Source organism: Cavia porcellus, unplaced genomic scaffold (genome assembly GCF_034190915.1).
Source record: "Cavia porcellus strain 051 isolate PalLab524CR breed Dunkin Hartley unplaced genomic scaffold, mCavPor4.1 scaffold_17, whole genome shotgun sequence".
In the NCBI taxonomy this organism is placed as follows: Eukaryota; Metazoa; Chordata; class Mammalia; order Rodentia; family Caviidae; genus Cavia; species Cavia porcellus.
In genome coordinates this window covers 63,644,561-63,652,879 of record NW_026947500.1, presented here as the reverse complement: position 1 = coordinate 63,652,879, position 8,319 = coordinate 63,644,561, and positions in this window count along the sequence as shown.

Below are 8,319 nucleotides of genomic sequence, written 5' to 3'. Positions count from 1 at the left end.
TTCTTTTTCATTTAGTTATATTTTGTGGGCTAGTATACAGTCTGTTTTAGAGAATGTTCCGGGGCGGATCTGGAGTGCCTGCAGAAGCCCTTTCCTTTGTCTGGAGGACTGAATATCTCTGCAAGCAGGGAGGGATCGCAGGTTCCTGCAGCACCTCGGCCTGTGGTAAGTGCTCAGCACACTCTGCCCAAATCTCAGACTGCTCCGGACCCCCCAGGCTTCCGGGTGCAGTGAAGTGGAGCAGCGGGTTAGAGACCACTACATCCGCCTCCCCATCCCAGCTGCACATGGAGGTCTGCTGAGCTCCCGACAGGTGGGGAGGCCGACACTATCCCCCGAGCCCAGCCGTGCCTATAGCCATCCCTGTGCAGAGGAGGAGCTGGGCAGATCTGGAGTGCCTGCAGTAGGCCCCTTCCTTTGTCTGGAGGACTGGGGATATCTCTGCAAGCAGGGAGGGATCACAGGCTCCTGAGGCACTGCGGCCTGTGGTGAGTACCCTAACCCGGCTGCGATTGAAGAGCTGTGGAGCTTCCAAGCGGCAGGTGGGCCCACAGTGTCCCTGAGGCCCAGCTTGTCTGGAACTGCGGAGTTCTGAACAAGCAGAGGAGGGCCATTGGTTCTGCAGGCCTAATGGCTTGGGGTAGAGTGGTGCCAGAGTCTCAGTAGCTGCAAACATAGAAGGGGATTTTCAACAGATCCCGAGGAAGCTTTCAAATAACACTTGAAACACAGAAATATAGGAAAATGACAAAACAAAAGACCAAATTACAACCTCAAACCTCCAGCCCATCTCAGGAAACCCTAGGAGGAATGTATTTAGAAGAAAATATATCCCATCCACCTCATATATCAGACACAATAGCTACTGAAGTTGACAAGCAACTCCAGGAAGCTTTAAAGAAATTCAAACTCGAAATAATTTCCCAGATAAAAGAAGAAATGATAAAAGAAATGAAAGAGATTCTAAATATATCTAAAGAAAACACAGATAAAAAATTGGAGGAACTAAACAAAAAGATAGAATCCCTAGACGAGCAATATAAGAAACAAACAGAATACATAATGCAGATGCACAGAGATATACAGGAAATAAAAAACTCCACTGAAAGTTGTAAAAACCGCCTTAATGAAAGTGAAGATAGAATTTCAGACCTTGAAGACAGGATTGCAGTGAGTGAACAGGAAAGGAAAGATCTTTTAAAAATAACAAGGAATCAGGAAACAACAATTCAACAACTGCAAGATGATGCAAAGAAGAATAACATAAGAATGATAGGGATTAATGAAAAAGAAGGAGACAACATAAAGGATATCAAGAGGATATTTAGAGAAGTAATAGCTGAAAATTTCCCAAGCATGAGATCAGAAACTGACATCAGGATCAGTGAAGCATATAGAACTCCAAATAGTAATAACCAAAATAAAACTACACCCAGACATATAATAATCACCATCCCAGAAATCCAACACAAGAATAGATTATTAAAAGCTGTCAGAGAGAAAAGACAGATCACTTATAAAGGAAAACCTATCAGAATCACAGCAGACTTCTCATCACAAACAATAAAGTCAAGAAGAGCATGGAGTGAAGTATTCCAGATCCTAAAGCAAAATGATTTCCAACCTAGACTGATATATCCTGCAAAACTATCAGTCAAAATAGATGGTGAAATACGATACTTCCATGACAAAGAACAGCTGAAGAACTTCATGAACACCAAACCAACCCTGCAAAAAATATTGAAAGACAGTTTAGATACACAAAGGAAAAAACCACTAAGCAAAGCAAATAATTAAACAGAACAGAAAGATAAGATGCAACAGCAGAGAGATAACATTCCTACAATAAACCAGCATTTAACAGTAATAACCATTAATGTAAATGGTCTCAATGCACCAATCAAAAGAAACACACTAGCAGAATGGATCAAGAAACAAAATCCAACCATATGCTGTTTACAGGAAACCCATCTAACCCAGAAGGATACTCACAGACTGAAAGTCAAAGGATGGAAAACAATTCTTCATGCAGCAGGAATCAAAAAAAAGGCAGGAGTAGCCATTCTGTTTGCAGACAACGTGAACTTTAAACCAACAATGACCATAAAGGATAAAGAAGGTCACTACATACTCGTAAGGGGAAAACTCCAAGAGGAAGAGATAACTATCTTAAATATATACGCACCAAACTCCAGAGCACCCAGTTATATAAAACAATTATTAACAGAAATGAAAACTCAAATTATCAGTAACACAATTGTAACAGGAGATCTTAATATGCCATTGACACCAAGGGACAGATCAACCAGACAGAAAATGAGCAAAGAAATAACAGAACTGAATCATACCTGTGAACAAATGGGTTTGATAGACATATACAGAATGTTCCACCCAACAACATCAGAATACACATTCTTCTCAGCAGTACATGGATCATTTTCTAAAATAGACCATATATTAGCTCACAGAACATATTTAAACAAGTGCAAAAGAGCTGAAATCATCCTTGCATGTTATCAGATCATAGCACTCTGAATTAGAAATTAATGATAAAAGATACTACAAAAATGCCACAAACACACGGAAACTGAATAACACACTCTTGAGTAATCAATGGATCACAGAAGAAATTAAACAAGAAATTAAACAATACCTAAAAGAAAATGAAAATGCAGATACAACTTACCGGAATCTGTGGGATGCAATGAAAGCTGTCCTGAGAGGAAAATTTATTGCACTGAGTTCCCACATCAGGAAAACAGAACGACTACAAATAAATAACTTGATGCTACACCTCAAACAGCTAGCAAAAGAATAGCAAGTCAAGCCCAAAGCCAAAAGAAGAGAGGAAATTTTAAAAATCAGAGCAGAAATCAATGCAATAGAGACTAAGAAAACAATCCAAAGAATCAACGAATCAAAGAGTTGGTTCTTTGAAAGAATAAATAAAATTGATAAGCCCCTAGCCAACCTTATTAAAAAAAAGGGAAGAAAAAGCTCAAATTCATGCAATAAGAAATGAAAAAGGAGAAATCACTACAGACCCAATAGAAATACAGAGGATCATCAACACCTATTTCGAAAACCTCTACTCTCAAAAGTTTGATAACACAGAAGAAATAGACAGATTCTTAGAAGCATATGAAGTGCCAAAGCTAGATCAAGAGGATGTAAAACTGTTGAATAACCCAATCTCTGCTACTGAAATTGAAAATGTAATTAAGTCCTTACCCACCAAGAAGAGCCCAGGCCCAGATGGATTCACTGCAGAATTCTACAAGAAATACAAAGATGACCTAATGCTGACACTCCTCAAACTATTCAATGAAATTGAAAGGGAAGCAATCCTTCCTAAGTCATTCCTGGAAGCAAATATTACTCTAGTACCAAAACCTGAGAAAGACCCAACTATAAAAGAGAACTATAGACCGATCTCCCTAATGAACACAGATGCAAAAATCCTCAATAAAATATTGGCAAATAGGATCCAGCAAATCATCAAGAAGATTATACACCATGACCAAGTGGGATTCATCCCAGGAATGCAAGGATGGTTCAACATATGCAAATCAATAAATGTAATCCACCATATCAATAAAGCCAAAAATAAGAATCATGTGATCATTTCTATAGATGCAGAAAAAGCCTTCGATAAGGTCCAACACTTATTCATGATAAGAACTTTACAGAAAATTGGAATAGATGGTCTTTACCTCAATATAATAAAGGCCATCTATGACAAACCAACAGCCAGCATCATACTAAATGGCCAAAAATTGAAAGCCTTTACTTTAAAATCGGGCACAAGACAAGGATATCCTTTATCACCACTCCTATTTAATATAGTACTGGAAGTACTAGCCAGAGCAATTAGGCAAGAAAGAGAAATAAAAGGGGTAAAGATAGGAAAAGAAGAAGTTAAGTTATCATTGTTTGCTGATGACATGATACTCTACAGAGAAGACCCCCTAAACTCCATTGAAAGACTCTTAGATACAATAAATAAATTCAGTAATGTGGCTGGATACAAAATCAATACTCAGAAATCAATAGCATTCCTATACACAAACAACAAAAACACAGAGAGGGAAATAAGAGAAACTGGACTATTCACATTAGCAAGCAAAAAAATGAAATATTTAGGAATTACTCTTACGAAAGAAGTGAAAGACTTATACAGTGAAAACTATAATACACTGAAAAAGGAAATTGAAGATGATCTCAGAAAATGGAAAGACATCCCTTGCTCATGGATAGGAAGAACAAACATTGTGAAGATGGCCATTCTCCCAAAACTCTTATACAAATTCAATGCAATCCCAATAGAAATACCATCAACATACCTTATAGATCTAGAGAAATCACTCATAAATTTCATCTGGAACCAGAAGAAACCTAGAATCGCAATGGCAATTCTAAGCAGCAAAGACAAAGCAGGAGGCATCACAATCCCTGACTTGAAATTATACTACAAAGCAACAGTAGTAAAACAACATGGTATTGGAATCAAAACAGAGCTGAAGATCAATGGAATAGATTAGAAGATACAACCACAACTACAAACACACTCAACCAACTTATCTTTGATAAAGGAGCCAAGCAGGTTCACTGGAAGAATGACAGTCTCTTTAATAAATGGTGCTGGAAAAACTGGCTCTCCATTTGCCGAAAACTAAAGCTAGACCCATGTCTATCACCATGTACTAAATTAAAATCTAAATGGGTCAAAGATCTGAATATTAAAACAGAAACACTAAATCTATTGGAAGACAAATTGGGTAGAAACCTTGGAGACATAGGAATAGGTAGAGAATTCATGAACAGGACTCAAACCACACGGGAAATACTTCCCAGAATCAATAACTGGGACCACTTCTTATTAAAAAGTTTCTGCATGTCAAAAGAAATCTCCAGTATAGTGAAAAGAAATCCCACAAATTGGGAAAAGATTTTAGTGAACTCTCTCTCAGACAAGGGACTCTTGTCTAAAACATATAAAGAATTTTAAAAACTCAGACCTCCAAAATTCAAAGATCCAATCCAAAAATGGGCATCTGAGATGAATACGCAATTCTCAGATGAAGAAATGCAAATGGCAAATAAATACATGAAAAAATGTTCATCATCATTGGTCATTAGAGAAATGCAAATTAAAACCACACTGAGATACCATCTCACTCCTGAAAGAATGGCCAGGATCAAGAAAACCAACAACAAATGCTGGAGAGGCTGTGGGGAAAAAGGAACTCTCCTGCACTGTTGCTGGGAGTGTAGACTGGTACAGCCTTTGTGGAGGTCTGTCTGGAGATTTCTCAAAAAGTTGGGATTGGAAATCCCATTTATTCCAGCTATTCCACTTCTAGGCATATTCCCAGAAGAACTGAAAGCATCATACCACAGTGATATATGTGCACCTATGTTTATAGCAGCACAATTTGTAATCGCCAGATCTTGGAAACAACCCAAGTGTCCATCAACTGAGGAATGGATAAAAAAAGTTGTCGTATTTCTATACAATGGAATATTATTCAGCTATAAAGAAGGATCACATTGAGATATTTATCAATAAATGGGCACAGCTTGAGACCATACTCATAAGTGAAATAAATCAATCTCGCATGTATGAATACCGAATAGTTTCCCTAATGTAACTAATGATTCAAATATATAAAAATATGTGGTAATCATGATTCCCCATTATGTGGCCTTGAAGCCTTATAAAATTTTCACTTATTAATTAGAAAGGCTTTATTCTGGGCTTCTTGATATGGAAATATTTGAAGTTATAGTATATGAAGTTTTATCCAAATATTTCAAGGAAAAAGACAGACACTATGGTAACTACTATTCTTTAAAAAAATTAGTTATTTCTTATGTTTATTTTAATTAAGGGGAAAAATTTAAAAAATTGGGATATATAATAGTAACTCTTTTTGATTTCCTATTTACTTGTTTTGAAGTCCTGTAATACTCCCACGATCTTGTTTTGACTGATTAGACTCTGTTCCATTCTGTATGATAGTATCAAGTTTGAGGGTATAGGCAACTAGTTTGAAGGCAATAAGATTCACTAAGATGCCCATTCTGGTTTGACTATTGTCTCCTTTTGAAGTCCTGTAATGTTTACAATGCCTAAGTTTTATTGGTCTTGTTCTCTACTGTTTTGTCCAACTTTATAATATCTAATGAGATAGACAATTCTTTTTAAGGAAACAAGAGACAACGTTGATAACCATTGTTAATAACCTTGTACTCTGTTCTACATCATGTGCTATGTCTATCCTTGGTTTTGACTGACAGCTTTGTTTTGCCATATTTGACTTTATTATCTCCCCCCCCAAAAAAAGTAATAAGAACTAAGGAGTAATAAAATCCAAAATGTGTAAATTTTGTTGTAAAAAAGAAAGGGGAAAAAAAAGAGCTCTAACGGATATAACAGCAAGTATTTTTAGGGGTGTTAAATAGCTGGCTATATTAATGTTTTTGGATCATTGAACACAGCTGTTTGCAGTCTCTCTGTTTGAATGTCTACTTTGTATTCTTTGATACTGTGATTTGAGCAACTATTTCCAAGATGATAATATGTAATCTATTAATAGGTGATTTCTTACTGTTACGTTTTTTTTTGTAGTTCTGTATTATGAGTAACCTTACTCCACTTTGTTTTGTTTTGTGTTTTTCTCTTTTTCCTCTTAAATAAAAAAAAAGAAAAGAGAATGTTCCATGTATGGCTTAGAAGAATATGTATTATGATGTTGTTGGATGGAACACTCTGTATACGTCTATCAAGTCCAAAGGTGTGATTCAGTTCTGATATTTCTTTGCTGATTTTCTGTCTGGTTAATCTGTCCCTTTGTGTCAATGGTGTATTATGGTCTCCTGTTCTAATTGTGTTATTGCTTATTTGATTTTTCATTTCCGTTAATACTTGCTTTGTATAACTGGGTGTTCTGAAATTTGGTGCATATGTATTTAAGATTGTTATCTCTTCCTCTTGATGTTTTCCCCTAATTAGTATGTAGAGACCTTTAACTCTTCAGGTCATTTTTGCTTTACAGTTCATATTGTCTGTGAACTGAATAGCTACTCTTGCCTTTTAGGGGTTCCAGTTGCATGAAATATTGTTTCCTTCCTTTGACTTTCAGTCTATTAGTTTCCTTTTGGGTTAGATGAGTTTCTTGTAGACATCATATGGTTGAATGTTGTTTCTTGGTCCATTCTGCCAGTCTGTTTCTTTTATTTTATGAATTTAGACCATTTACATTGGTGGTTATAACTGTTATATATTGGTTTATTGTTGAAATGTTATCTTTCTGATGTTGTATCTTTACCTTTCCATTCATTGTACTTCTTTACCTTGCTTAGTCCTTTTTTCTACGTGTATTCTAGAATATCTTTCAATATTCTTTGCATGTTTGGTTTGTTCATCATGAAGTTTTTCAGCTGTTCTTTGTCATGATCTTATTTCTCCATCCACTTTGAAGGGCTGTTTTGCAAGGTACATCAATCTGGGTTGGAAGTCATTTTCCTTAGGATCTGAAATCCTTCACTCCATGATCTTCTTGACTTTATTGTTTGTGCTGAGAAGTCTGTTGCGATTCTGATAGACTTTCCTTTATAGATGTTCTGTCTTTTCTCTCTAACAGCTTTTAATATTCTGTTCTTATGTTGGATTTCTGGGATGGCGATTATTATATGTCTGGTTGTAGTTTTATTTTGGTTATGACTATGTGGAGTTCTATATGCTTCACTAATCCATATGGCAGTTTCCCTTCTCATATTTGGGAAATTTCAGCTATTACTTCTGTAAATAGCCTCTCGATATCATTTGTGTTACCCCCTTCTTTTTCATTTACCCCTGTCAATTTTATGGTATTTTTCTTTGCTTCATCATGCAGCTGTTGAATGGATATTTCCTGATTCTTTGTTATTTTTTTTAAAGATATTTCCTTTCTGTTTGCTACTGCTATCTTGTCTTAGAGATCTGAAAATCTATCTTCACTTTTATTGTGTTTTGACAACATTCACTGGAATTTTTCATTTCTTCTATATCTCTTTGAAAACTTAATCTCTGTGGCAGTTTCAATGTTCTATTTTTTCTTTTATGTGAAAATGATTCTGGCTACCTGAACCTTTGTCTCAGTGAAACACAAAATTGATTGTGCAAGTAAAGCCAATAACTATTGCAGAAAGGTAGAAAAAGAAGGTTGGACGCAGATTGCTTTTTGTCATTACATTTTTCAACAGCTGTGTACTTTTCTCTAGAAAGCTTCAATAAAAGTGGATTTCTGGAGTGGGATGTGCAGCATTGTGAGTTAG